Source organism: Castor canadensis, chromosome 15 (genome assembly GCF_047511655.1).
Source record: "Castor canadensis chromosome 15, mCasCan1.hap1v2, whole genome shotgun sequence".
Classification (NCBI taxonomy): Eukaryota; Metazoa; Chordata; class Mammalia; order Rodentia; family Castoridae; genus Castor; species Castor canadensis.
Genome location: NC_133400.1, coordinates 34,405,648 through 34,417,794, shown reverse-complemented (window position 1 = coordinate 34,417,794; position 12,147 = coordinate 34,405,648). Strand labels below are relative to the sequence as shown.

The 12,147-nt window shown below is 52.0% G+C and overlaps 1 protein-coding gene across 6 annotated transcripts in view; it reads left to right on the top strand.

Annotated features, from left to right (window-relative positions):
- Nucleotides 1–12,147, top strand: part of Nkd1 (NKD inhibitor of WNT signaling pathway 1) — an 89,026-nt gene that overhangs the window by 53,636 nt on the left and 23,243 nt on the right. The gene's annotated exons all lie outside the window — the stretch shown is intronic.

Genomic DNA, 12,147 nt, shown 5'->3' with positions numbered 1-12,147 from the left:
CCAGCCTTCTCTCCACATTTGTAAAAGGGGATCAAGGGCCTCTCTCTGTACAGCTCAGGAGCCACTGACCTCTTGTAGCCAAGCGTGTTGACTGAAGGGAATGTGCTCTGTCTTTTATTTGGAATCTGCAAAGAGACTTGTCAAACAGAGCAGCCTGGAAGAGGAAGGACCAGGCTGAGGCTGGGGCAGGCAGCTGGTTGGAGAGCTGGGGACTGGGGTGCAAGGGTTTCTGGGGGATCATTGAGGACCTTGAGGAGAGAACATGGCCAGATTCTGGAGATAGCGTGGGCCACCTGAGGATGGTAGCCACATTTGCCTGAGAGCTGTTACAAATAGAGGCTCTCAGGTACCACTCCAGGCTTGCTGAATCCATGTGCATTTTAACACGCCCACCGGGTGACCCATATGCATGCCACGTTTGGATATTCACTGTTGGAAGGTTCCTACTCAGCTTCCCAGAAGTGGAGGCAGGCTGGGTAACCAAGCATCTGTCAAGTTTTGCTGTGGTTTGAGCATGCCCCAGGTCAAGGGCAGGAGTTCTGGGGACAGAAAGCCTTGTCCAGGCTGTGGAGTTTCTCTTGAAATGGTTTGCAGTGGACTGGGACTGGCACCAGGGACTCGGTGGTTCTGAATGTCATAATTGCCTGGGCTCCCAAGCCTCAGTTGTCACCCTCATCTCATGGAGAGGCTCTAGGATCTGGTGCCCCACTCAACACACTCACCACCCATCCATAGTGCTACCCCTCATCCATCCATTCCCTAGTCACTTCTGCCTCTTCTTCTATCCTCATCCATCCACATGTCAGCTTTCACAAATCCCCGTCTTCTTCCTCCCATCCTTCACCTGTTCCATACTCATCCCTCACCTGTCCAGTCAGCCACCTTCCATTTGTCATCCATCCATTGCTCTGTCTTTCCACCTATCTGTTGTTTGCTGAGTCCTCGTTAGAACTAAAACTCAGAGATTTTCTGTCCATAAAGCTCAGTATGAAATCACATGACTGACTTCAAACAATAGGTCTTTGCCTGCAAACAGGTGTGAGGGGATCTGTGGACCCAGCTCTCTCCAGGGCAGACAGCTACTTGCTGTCATAACCTGGGCAGGTGCCTCCCTCTCTGTCACATGGTGAATGGTAACATGGAGCTGGACTTGGAGGACATAGGCACTTCATAGGGAGAACCCGTTGCTCTGGGGGGCAGCACTTACAAACATTGGTTGGCAGAAGAGAGTAGATATGAGGTGCCCGAAGGCTAGCTTTTGTTGGGGACAGGTAGGGAGGTTGGTACTACTGGTCTGACACTGGCTGCATGTCAGACTTCGATGGCAGCCTGGGCACCTTACCAGCTGCTGATGGTGTCCAAGAACTGTGGAACCTCCACTGACAAGAGAAGAGTTTGGGAGCCACTAACCTGCCATGGTTGCCCAGTTAGGGTTTGGACTGGCTTGTCGATTGTCAAACTTTTCAGCCTCTTTCTTTCAACAAAAGCTTGCACAGAAGCACAGAATGTAAAATAGTTGGAAGGTTTTAGAGAGATATGAACAGTATGATGCTGTTTTTGCATAAAGGGTGCCAGACAGTTCTGTTTCCCTGCAGCACCACAGCTGTGTGTCATCATGTGGATGAGGCCTTCCATAGACAGGAATATTAGCTCTTTCCTGTCAGGGGAGGGAATGAAAACCAGCAAGAGTGGCCAAAGAAGGCTGTAGTATTATCTGCAACTAATGTTTTAACTTATCTAAGAAGAACAGAGCCATGCATTCCTTATAAAATTAAGAACTAGTAACAGACTTTAAAACTAGAAACAGTAAGTAAATAAAGCTAAAGCCATGGAGCTGCTTTGGTTTGAGCCAGGTGGTGGTTGGACCCGTTTGTCCATTTGGTCCCTGTAACCCACTGAAGAGACCTGGGCCCAGTGATTGCCTTTGGTTCTCTGGCTGCCCTTGGTGCAGTGGCCTGAGGCTGTCCACATTGGGACAGGGATGTGTCTATGGATGGATGGCAGGTTGGTGAAAGGCAGGTATTACTGAGTCCTGGACACACAGCCATCCACCTGCCTGGCCCAAGGCTGCTGCATCCCTCTGTGCTCCTGGTGAGAGAGAAAAAGTGGAGCCCTGAATGTCTTCTTTGTCTTCCTGTTGGCCAAGTTCATTGCCTCTTGTTGAGTAGGAGAGCCGTTTAAGGGAGCGAAGAGGCCATCTGAGGCGTGAAGATAAAAAGAAGTCTTAACTATCCCAGGAGAGGACGGCTTTAGCTCCTGCCTTGTTCTGTGAAGCTGGCCCTAATCCCGTGTCTTAGCCGCCTTAACTGGCCAGCTGGGAGCGGTGAGAAGGATTAAGGCAGCTTGGTGCAGGGCTGGCCCAGCTCCTTTTGAACTCAGGGAAGAACAAAGTAAACATCAAAAGTTCCAAGCTGGAGCCATGGGCGTGGCAGGGCGGGGAGAGGGGAGAGGGACCCTCCCTCTGCTGACCCAGCAGGGGCTGGGGACAGGACTGTGGCCCCTGCTTACCTCTGGCACCCACCTGGCTTCCCCCTCCTCAGCTGCACATGGCCTCAGGCAGTGGCCACCTGAGGTGGAAATGAGTGCCAGCCTATTTGGTAGACTGTTGTCACCCTGCGTGGCCTCGGGAATCACTGTGTCCCAGGGTGTCCTGCTTGTGGCAGGCTTTCCCTGACTCAGTGCAGGAAGAGGAAGAGCTACCAGAGCTTGTACACCCCCTTCTCTACGCCCCTCACTGCCTCACACCCTGCTACCCCAGGTTCATCAGGCTCGCCCTCCAGGTTCTGCTCACATCCTCCCCACTTACCCACATCTTCCATGGAAGGTGGAAAGGGACTCTGCAGAACCCATCCAGCCTGTTGGTCCTGCCCAGCAGAAAGAACTCTAAAGGCCACAGAAGCCCTGTGGTCCTTCCCTCCGGCCAAGCCCCACCCCCTCCAAACTCCAGGGCAGCTGAGACCTCTCATGCCCTGTTGCCCATTCCCACTGGCTTAGCTTACATGTGGCCATGGCAGCCAGGGGAGGGTCTCTGTTTCCCTGGTGGAGGCCCTGGAACTGCTGGCTGTGCCACACAGGGCAGCGGTGTTGGGGCTGAGCAGCCCTCCATGGGCCCTGAACCTGAAGTACTTCTTTCCTGACTCCAGGAATCCATCCCAGCTGGCTTTAAAGCCACAACCCACTGTGTGACCTTGACCAAGTCTCTTGACTTCTCTGTGCTTTGGGGTTGCTCAGAGTGCATTTCCTCAGGGTTATTGTGAGGACAGTGAGGTAGCCCCAAGACCAGCTCTGGAACAGGGTAGGTGATCTGGTGTGGTTCATGTCTCTTGGGTCCAGTTTTCTTGCAGAGGGCCAGCCATGTTTGCAATATTTACTTCATCCCCATCACAGAAGGCCCATGTGCAGAGCTTCTCTAGTCCCTTAGAATCTCTCCTTGGGCTCCTGGGACATGGCAAATGGTCTGGCATACTGTAAGTGCTCATGAAATACTCACGAAAGAGTACATGTCAACACTAGGAAGTCACTGAAATCAGGTGGCTGCTTGGGCAGGTCCTGAGTATCCCCTGTGGGGCCCAGGCTGGTCCATCCAGTCTCCTGGGTATGACAGAGCTAAGGAGCCCTTGACAGGGCTGTCGACCACTTCATTTGTAATTGGAGAATTGAGGTCCAGGTAGGGGAAATGACCTGGCCAATGTCACACAACAGACAGAACAGAATGGAGTCCCATATCTCAGTATTTACTGAGTACCTGCTACAGTTTGGGGCTCTGCTGGACCCTAGTTTCACAGCCATGAGTAAGATAGTGGGCCCTGCCATTCGGGCCTTCATGGGAGGGACAGGATGGTGAATAACTAGGTCAGTGGATGAGTGCACATTTCTGGCAATGGGCTTTGGCAAGAGGCAAAGCCCAGTTCAGAATGTGAGAAGGCCTCTGAGAAAGTGATACTTTACCTGTGATGCAGGTGCCAGGAAGAAGCCAGCCATGGGAGAATGTAAAGGGAGCGCAGCCAGGAGGAATGAGCAAAACCACAAGGTGGAAATAGGTTGGTGTTTGGGGAAGAGCAGAAAGGAGGCCAAGGGTGGTAGAAGGAGGCACTGGGGAGGAGAATGGGGCAGTTGCCAGGGCTGGACCAAGCCCTCTGTTTTTGGACAAGATTTCATTTGAGATGAAATGCCTCTCAAACATCCAGGTGGAGAGGCCAAGGAAGCTGTGTCTACCTGACAAGGAGCCTGGAGTTTAGAGAGCAGCAGGCTGGAGGGAGACTGAGGACTTTGGAGGAGGTGGCCTAGGCATTTCCACCAAGCCTGGTAGAGGAGGTCCATTCAGGCTGGCTGGAGGCTTCCTGAAGTCTTGAGAGGAAGAGGATCCCTGGGAGCAGTGGGGACTTGAAGATGGAGGGGCAGGCGGGCAGATGCCCTGGAGCATAGTCCATGGGGGGCTTAGCTGATTGCACCCCTCCCATGAGTTGCAGCCTAAGTTTCTCCTGTGACAGAGAACAAGCAGACTTTGTTATTTCTTTACCTCCACATTTTCTCTCCTTCTGTTCTTCATAAAAGCCCAGCTTGAACAGTGGAAATTCTGACTTGTGTCAGATACAAAGATGTTTTAATAGTTTCAAGTAGCTTGGGGTTAGATTGTAAAAGTCAAATTTCATCCCATGTTGTAACTGGGGCAGGGAGGAGCAGGGGAAGGGACTGGGTATTATAGTCCACAGAAGGCTCTTCCCTGTCCCTGCCTCTCTGGGGTACCCACCCTCACCAACAGATGTGTCCACTCCATTCCACTCCTCCTGCCATTTGGGGGAAGGTGTCCCCTTCCATCCCCTCTCTTCTCTCAGCCACAGCTGCTTCTGAAGCAGAAGGCAGTGCAGGGAGGGTGCAGCCTGAGCAGCCCCTCTGGTCTCAGGAAGGGTGGAGATGCCAGAGCACCCTGGGGAGTTCTGTGTGGGCTAAATTGCTGATTCTGTGATGGGCATTCTTCCTAGAAAGCAGGAGCTCAAAGGGAGGGACTAGTTCAGCCAGGATTCTTTGGGCTATTTGAGGGAACACAACCCAAAATCACTTGAAATTTTGGCTCATGAGTGGAAAAACCTAGGGTAGGACTGCCTAAAAAGATCTGGCTGGAGCTCAGACCATGACACCAAAACATACATGTACACGCGTGCATGCATGCACACTCTCTCAGCCTATCTCTTTTCATCATCTCCCTCTCTCTCTCTCTGCCCTGCTGTCAGCTGGTTGCTTTGCAGGGTCAGCTTGAGGCTTCCCTGGAAGTCTGGGAGGGACTTCCCTGGGAAGCAGTGGGGACCCTCATGGGACCCTCCCTGCCCCCAGCTCCTGTTTCTCCGTCTGCACACTGGGAGTCTCAGGTGAGAGACAGCCCCCAGGACATAGTGGTTCCTGCAGAAGTCTGATTCTAACTTTACTGAGTGGAGAACATCTCGGCTTTATGAGATCTGACTCTTGTACAGCTGGGCGGAAGTGGCTCTTTATTTTTGAGACAGAGTCTCACTGTGTTGCCCAGGCCAGCCTTGAACTTGGGATCATCTTGCCTCAGCCTCTTAAGTGCTAGGATATACAGGTGTGTACCACCATGTCTGCTAAGAATATACATTTTTATGACCATATATACATACATGTGGTTCATTCCACTAAATCCAAACATAAATATATCACCAACTTGGCTTACCCTTAGCTCATTTCCAGAAATGCCTGTGTTCTCCTAGTACCACCTGCCATAAGGAGCGGCAGAATGGGGAATAGAGATAGCAGTTTTAACTGATCTAGGGTAAGACAGCTGGCTTTGAAAACATTACACGAACCATACAGTCATGTGTACACATTGCGAACACCTGTTCCAACTTGGAAGGGGCCCATGCACGTGAGGACCTAGAAACATTGCTTCACTTGCTTCTCCCTTAGTATTGACCTAGGAGCAGCCAGCATGATTGTCAGAATGAGAGTGGCTGAGAGAGGGTTCTTGGAGGCCCCTGTGAGGGAGTGAGTGGGACCAGTCTTTCATGGAACACTTGGGCTCCTCCGAGGAAAAGCAGATGCTGTGGTTTAACACCGCTGGTGCACTTCGTTCTGATGATGGTGGTGATGGTGGTTGCAATGGTGGTAGTGATGGCAGTGATGGTGGTAGTGGTGATGATGACTGTGTTGACGGTGTTGATAGTGGTGATGACACACCTACAGTGCAGCAGGCACTGTGCTGTGTGTACTGGTGACAGTGGGAAGTGTCAGTTGCATAAGTGGTGACAGTAGCCATGTGGCACAGTCCAGTAATCATGGCAGACCTCCTCTGCAAGAATGGAGCTTGGACTGCAGACCTGGAAGGGAGACAGAAGCTAGAGAGATGGAAGGAGGGCTCCTGCCAGGGAGAACAGCGCAGACACAGCGGGGTCCCCAAGCAGAAAGCGTCGTCCCATGCAGGTCGGGGCCAAGAGGCAGCTGCAGCAGAAGTAGAAGCCTTTGTCTTTGTCCTTCAGTAGGAGGTTTTCAGCAGGGAAGTGGCCTAATCAACTTGTTTTCTTTGAGTTTTGTTTTGTTTTGAGACAGAGTCTCACTATGTAGCCCAGACTGGCCTCGAACTCACTATCCTCCTGTCTCTGCCTTCCAAGTAGCTGGGATTATAGGTGTGTTCCACCATGCCCAGATTGCAGTTTTGTTTTGTTTTGTTTAAGCATTGCTTCTACTGTTGTAAAATGCATGGTATTTGTAAGAGGACACAGCGAGATAATGTGTATAACTACAACTCCACCGGCAGCTCCAGTGCGGCCCCCGGTGTATGTGACTGCAGTACCGACAGCTCTGTATCTCTCCCACTCCCGCGCCTCAGGAGAGCCCGATGCACATAACGCAAGAAACCATTTGGCCCGGGACGCACACATGATACCCTTCTCTTTTTACTGGCAGCAGACTTACCCACCTAATTATATTTGGCACAGGCTAATATTAAAATTCATCTACATTCCCTCTTGACAGCTGCTCTCAGAGGGTTGGGGACTCAGAAGTATCTTGGCAGCTATTCCACAGCAGATAATCTGTATGTGGACGATTGAAAAAGGGCCATGGACACGTTGGGACAAGTATCCAAAGTCCAGCAAGGAAGCTCTGGCTTGTGTTAAATCTTAGGCTGTGGCCACCAAGAACTGCCACTGAGCTGTGTGAAGAGATACGCCGTGAGTTTGACATGCCAGTGGTTTCTGGTCTTGCGTTAGCAGAGCTGATTTGGTCATGACTGTGTTTCTAATTTGTCTTTTCTTTTCAAAGTTTGATATCAACCAGGTGTTTCTGGATCATGTTAAGATAAGCTGGCATGCGCTGATATCATCCAGGGTGTGGATTTCCGTCTACATTTCAGCTACCTTCTTCCCCACCAGGTCCATCCCAATGCAGGCAGGACTGATGTGTGTCTGTTGTGTCCCAGTCTTCCTCCTGCCCACCTGTCGGGCTTGGCACCACTCAGCACATTGGGGTGGGCTCTCTGCTCTGTGCACCTGTGGGACGGGCTGACATTGGGTCACCCTGGAGCAGTGGCCAGCAGGGCCCAGCACTTAAGGAATGTACACGTGGCTGTGCAGATGCAGAGGCTGCCTTGAGGCCACCGAAGGTCCCAGGAGGAGCTATACAGAATGAAGTACTAGATTGAATGAGGTAGATCCCGCCATGCCAGCTCAGATGCATTTGTACCAATTAGAAGAAGGCACTCCTCCTTACACCTGCCTGCCATCTGTCTGAGAAATGTTGTAAGCAGTGCTTATGTCTGTATTGTCTGTCTTGTGAATGGTGGCCCCCCCAGAATTGAGCAGTGCACAGCTTGCTCCTCTGAGTCCATTGACCTCATATGACCCCAACCACAGGGCAAGAATCCCAAGGTGCTTGTAGTGTTGGACCAGCACAGCTGGGGAGGGAGAGGCTGCAAGAGGAAGGGCTGCTTGGTTTTCTAGCCTGTTCCTCCCCCTGCTGTTTGGGTGATGCCAGTCATCGGCATCTCAGGCTGGGTGGGCTGTGCAATCCTGCTCCAGGGGTCACTGCCATTTGCCAGGGCAAACAGTCCCCAGAAAGTGACTGTGCTGTCCCAGCATGTGGTCCTGATTGGCATGGAGAGGGGTGGGAGTCAATACCCGGCTTTGTTGCTGCCTTTCACGAAGTGCCTCAGTCTCTCCTCCTCCTTTCCTTTTTTTAAACTGGGGGAGGGGAGAGGGAAGAGGCTCCCTTTGATCTCAGTGGAGGAAAAATGTCTGTTCTGTTCAGGCTTTTGGCTAACACAACAAACAGTGTTTAAAATTTAACTTTGCTTAATTAATTAGTAATTCTGTTTAATGCTGTCTGATCTCCCTCCAAAAGGTATTTTGAAGCTTGAGCAGGGAACATCAAAGGGAGCCGGGTGAAGATGGTCAAGTAATGCATTTAATCTGGCAGTTGCTGGGGGTGGAGAGCAGCCAGGTTGGGAGCTAATATGGAGAGAGGCAGCGTTTGGTAAACACAGAGAGCCAACTCCTGGTGGCCATGACTCCTTGTGGCTGTGACCATAGTGTAAGGAGGGACAGGGAGTAGTTTCCAAAAATAAAGAGCTCCACAAACCACCCCCAGACTCACCTGGGCTGAGAAGCAGCTTTAAGAAAACAGAGTTGACATCTTCCTTCCTCCACGGCCACTGTGGATAGTTGGGCAGGTCATGTATTATACAAGGATTTCTAGTCAAGTAAGCAAGTTGTAGGTGAACCCCACTTTGTGCCCTACCATCAAGCGTGTCCTATGGTAGGGGTAGAGGGTTGCATTTACCTAAAACAGCCATCCACAAACTTTGGGAAAGGACCAGAGAGTACCTATCTTAGGCTTCGTGGGCTGTTATCTCTAAGCTTACAAACTGCTGTTGTAGAGAGAAAGAAGCGAGAGACAATGTGTAGAAGTGTAGCTGTGTCCCAGTAAAACTTTCCTTACAAAACCAAGCTATGGCCTGGGTTGGCTCCCAAGACATAAGTTCCCTGCAGCTGCTCCATGTCACCCACAGGTGCCTGCTAGATGAGTAGAAGGGTTTGCTTCCTCCTTCTTCTGTTAACCTTTTCCTTGCTTTCCTTTCTACTTTCTCACTGGTTGGGACTCCGGCAATCAGTGTGCCTTGCAATTGAAGCATGCTTGGGTGCCTGAGAGACCATCTCTCAGAAAGACACAGTGCTGGGCCACGCAGGAATAAGAGGCACAGGGTGGACTCGAACTCCAGTGCCAACAACATATCATTTTGTCCTTGGCTGGTGTGACTCAGGTGACCTACAGTAAGCACCATCCATCCATGCCACCCACCCAGGAGCTGCCTGTGATGTATGGGGGTGATGCACTCTGCACAGGGCTGCCACCTGCCATGGTTTGGTTTCAGAAGGTTCATCTGTGGATCATAGACAAGATGCCCAGAGTCCTAGTCTCTGCCTCTGGCATTGGGTCTACATGGCTTTCTGTTGGTTCTCTGCCATGTCTTCTGGCCCTGGAGCAGGGGACACAAGAAGGTGAAAGGCCTTCTTTGATGGAGACAGAGGATGCTGACTGTTCCTACCCTGACCCTAAAGGCCAGCAACAGGCCTGTCTGTGCCTAGCCGAGGCTGGGAGAGCCCTAGTAGGTTCGCTGAGCACTGGCTGCCCCATGGGTATCCGGATGGTTTTTGGTCTGGATGTAATGAGGGACCCTCTGGAGAGAAGGGGACAATTCAGGCCATGTGGTTGGTCTTTGGAGAAGACACATGAAGGGTAGAGGGAGATGTTTTCCACCACCCTCAACTCCCCTCCCTCCACCGCTGGGCAAGGAGAAAGGAAGGGAGGGTACTCCAGAGCTGGAGAGAACAGGTTCCTTGTGTTGGGGTTTTATCAAGCAGAACATGACAGACAACATTGAACCTGAGGTACTTGTCTGATAACTTCCCTTTGAACTTGCAGTTTGGTTTCAATGAACCAGGCTGGCTTGCATCTCCAGCAGGACCTCTGTGGGGGAGGTAGGGGCTTTGAAGGTGGATCTGGCTTTGTTTTTCTTTCTCCTTTCTCCTTGCTTCTTCTCCCTCTTCTGGAAGGGATGAGTAGAGGATGTTGCAGGTCATGACTTCTGGCTTCTTTAGTAGGCACTTGGGAGTTAGGGAGAACATTTGGATCTGGGCTACTAGCTGGGCTCGTGGCTCAGTTATAGTCTTTGCAAAGGCAGCATTTATTGAGCACTTACTGTGTGCCAGTCACTGTTTAAGTAAGCAGTTTCCTCATTGAACTCTCCTGTGACCTTCCTGTCCCCACACTATCTGTGCTGGGAATCAGCAGTCCTGTGAGGGAGCTACTATTATGTCTCTGGAGGTGGAAGATGACTTGTTTAAGGCAACCCCCAATACCCCTTCCCAGCTGGGACACTCCCACGCTGCCCAGCCTCCCCTGCTAGAGAGGTGGGAAACTTCCAGAGCTGAGGGCCTCAGCCAGTGCTGAGAATGGAGTTCTGGCTTGTGGGGTGATGGGAGGGCCACCTGCCTTGTTCCCTGTATGGACCTGTGGTGGAGGGTGCTGTGCCTACCAGGCACCAGTAGAATTTGGACAAAGGAGTCATGCTGCTTGTCTGTCTTTGTCCTTGTCACCTGCCTGGCCTCTCCTGGGTGCCCAGCATGAAAGGGTTGGCTCTTGAGGAGCAGGGGCAGGACTTTGTGTCATGGACAGTGTCAGAAGCAGTAGGGTTCAGCAACCTGCCCAGCAGTGAAGGGGCCAGGGACTCACGGCTTCCATAGGTGGTAGCTGGTCTTCCAGCTTTGGACTTCTTGGGCCTCATTTTGCATAGCCACCAGGGAGAAGCCCGGGTTGCTGGTGCTCCTGATGGCATTAAGGAGCTGTTGCCCTGCCATGTGGGCTGAGGGCTGGAGGCACCCTGGGTGTGCCCACTGCGCTGGGGAAGAGAAGGCTGGAGCTGCTGTGTTGGGCCAAAGAGTTGCTACTGTGGCCTTCGGGAACATTCTTATGCCTCTGTTTTCCCACCAGGAAAATGAGTTCGTAACAGTATCTGCTCAGAGGGTTGCAGTGAGAACAGAGTCTGTGAACAGCAAGCGCTTGGCACTGTGAGGCCTGGCGCTGTGCAGGCTCACTGCCCCATCTCTGTGTACACACAATGGTACCACAGTTCCAGGGTGCCACAGGGAGCACTGCATGCAACTGTTAGGAAGAGAGCTTGACCCACAGGACAGGAGCAAGTGGAGGAGAAGGGCCCCCACTTCCCAGGGGAGGCACCCCATGTCACACTCCAGTGGTACTCTTGGGTGCTGGTCTGCACCCAAGTGAATGGGGTGGGGGTACAGATGCAAAGCCCCCTCCCAGGTTCCTGCCCTATGTCACATTTCACCAGATGCATGGCATCCCAAGAGAGTCCAGCTGTGTCCTTCTGTCTGGGACATTTCAGCTCCTCACATGGCCCTCAGGCAGACTGGCCGGTAGGAGACATGCTTCTTTTGTTTATCTGCAAAATAGAACAACAAAATCACTGGCCCAAGGTGTCGGAGAGAGTTGCCGAGAGCGCGTTCTGTCAAGAAGAAGGGGCCAGAGCAGTCTTATGGCACATCCCAAGACTTGGAACCTTATAGCCTGGGTCTAGGATGACCGTGCACAAGGCTGCCTTCTGCCACCTCAAAAGGTGTACACAGGGAATGGTGCCAGCAAGCCATGAGATTCACATCCTCTTCTGCTCCTGGAAGGACACTAAGGATTGTGGCCTTTGGCAAAGGGCACAAGAGGACCCCAGTGAGCAGAGGACAAATGCATGGCACAGGGTGGGTGTGCTCACCAAAGATGCTGTGTGTGTGGTGTGTGTGTGTGTGTAGGTGTATATGTGCTCACACACACACACATGCCCCTCATCAACCCAATTGAGCTCAGTTTCTGTCATTTCCCCTTTAGCACTAATGTGCTGTGTGCTGGGCCTGAGCAGGTGACATCATTGAGGAGGCCAAAATGTCAGCAGAGAAGTCAGTGAGGCTGAGCAGAACATGGTCATGGTCCCTGCACTCTCTCTCTGGGCTCCCAATTCTCCCCTGTACCCTCTCCCCTGTTCTGTGGCCTAACTCTGCCCCAAGTGCCCATACACCTCTCCAGGACACCAACGGTGCAGGCTGTTTATCTGGGCCAAGTGGGGGATTC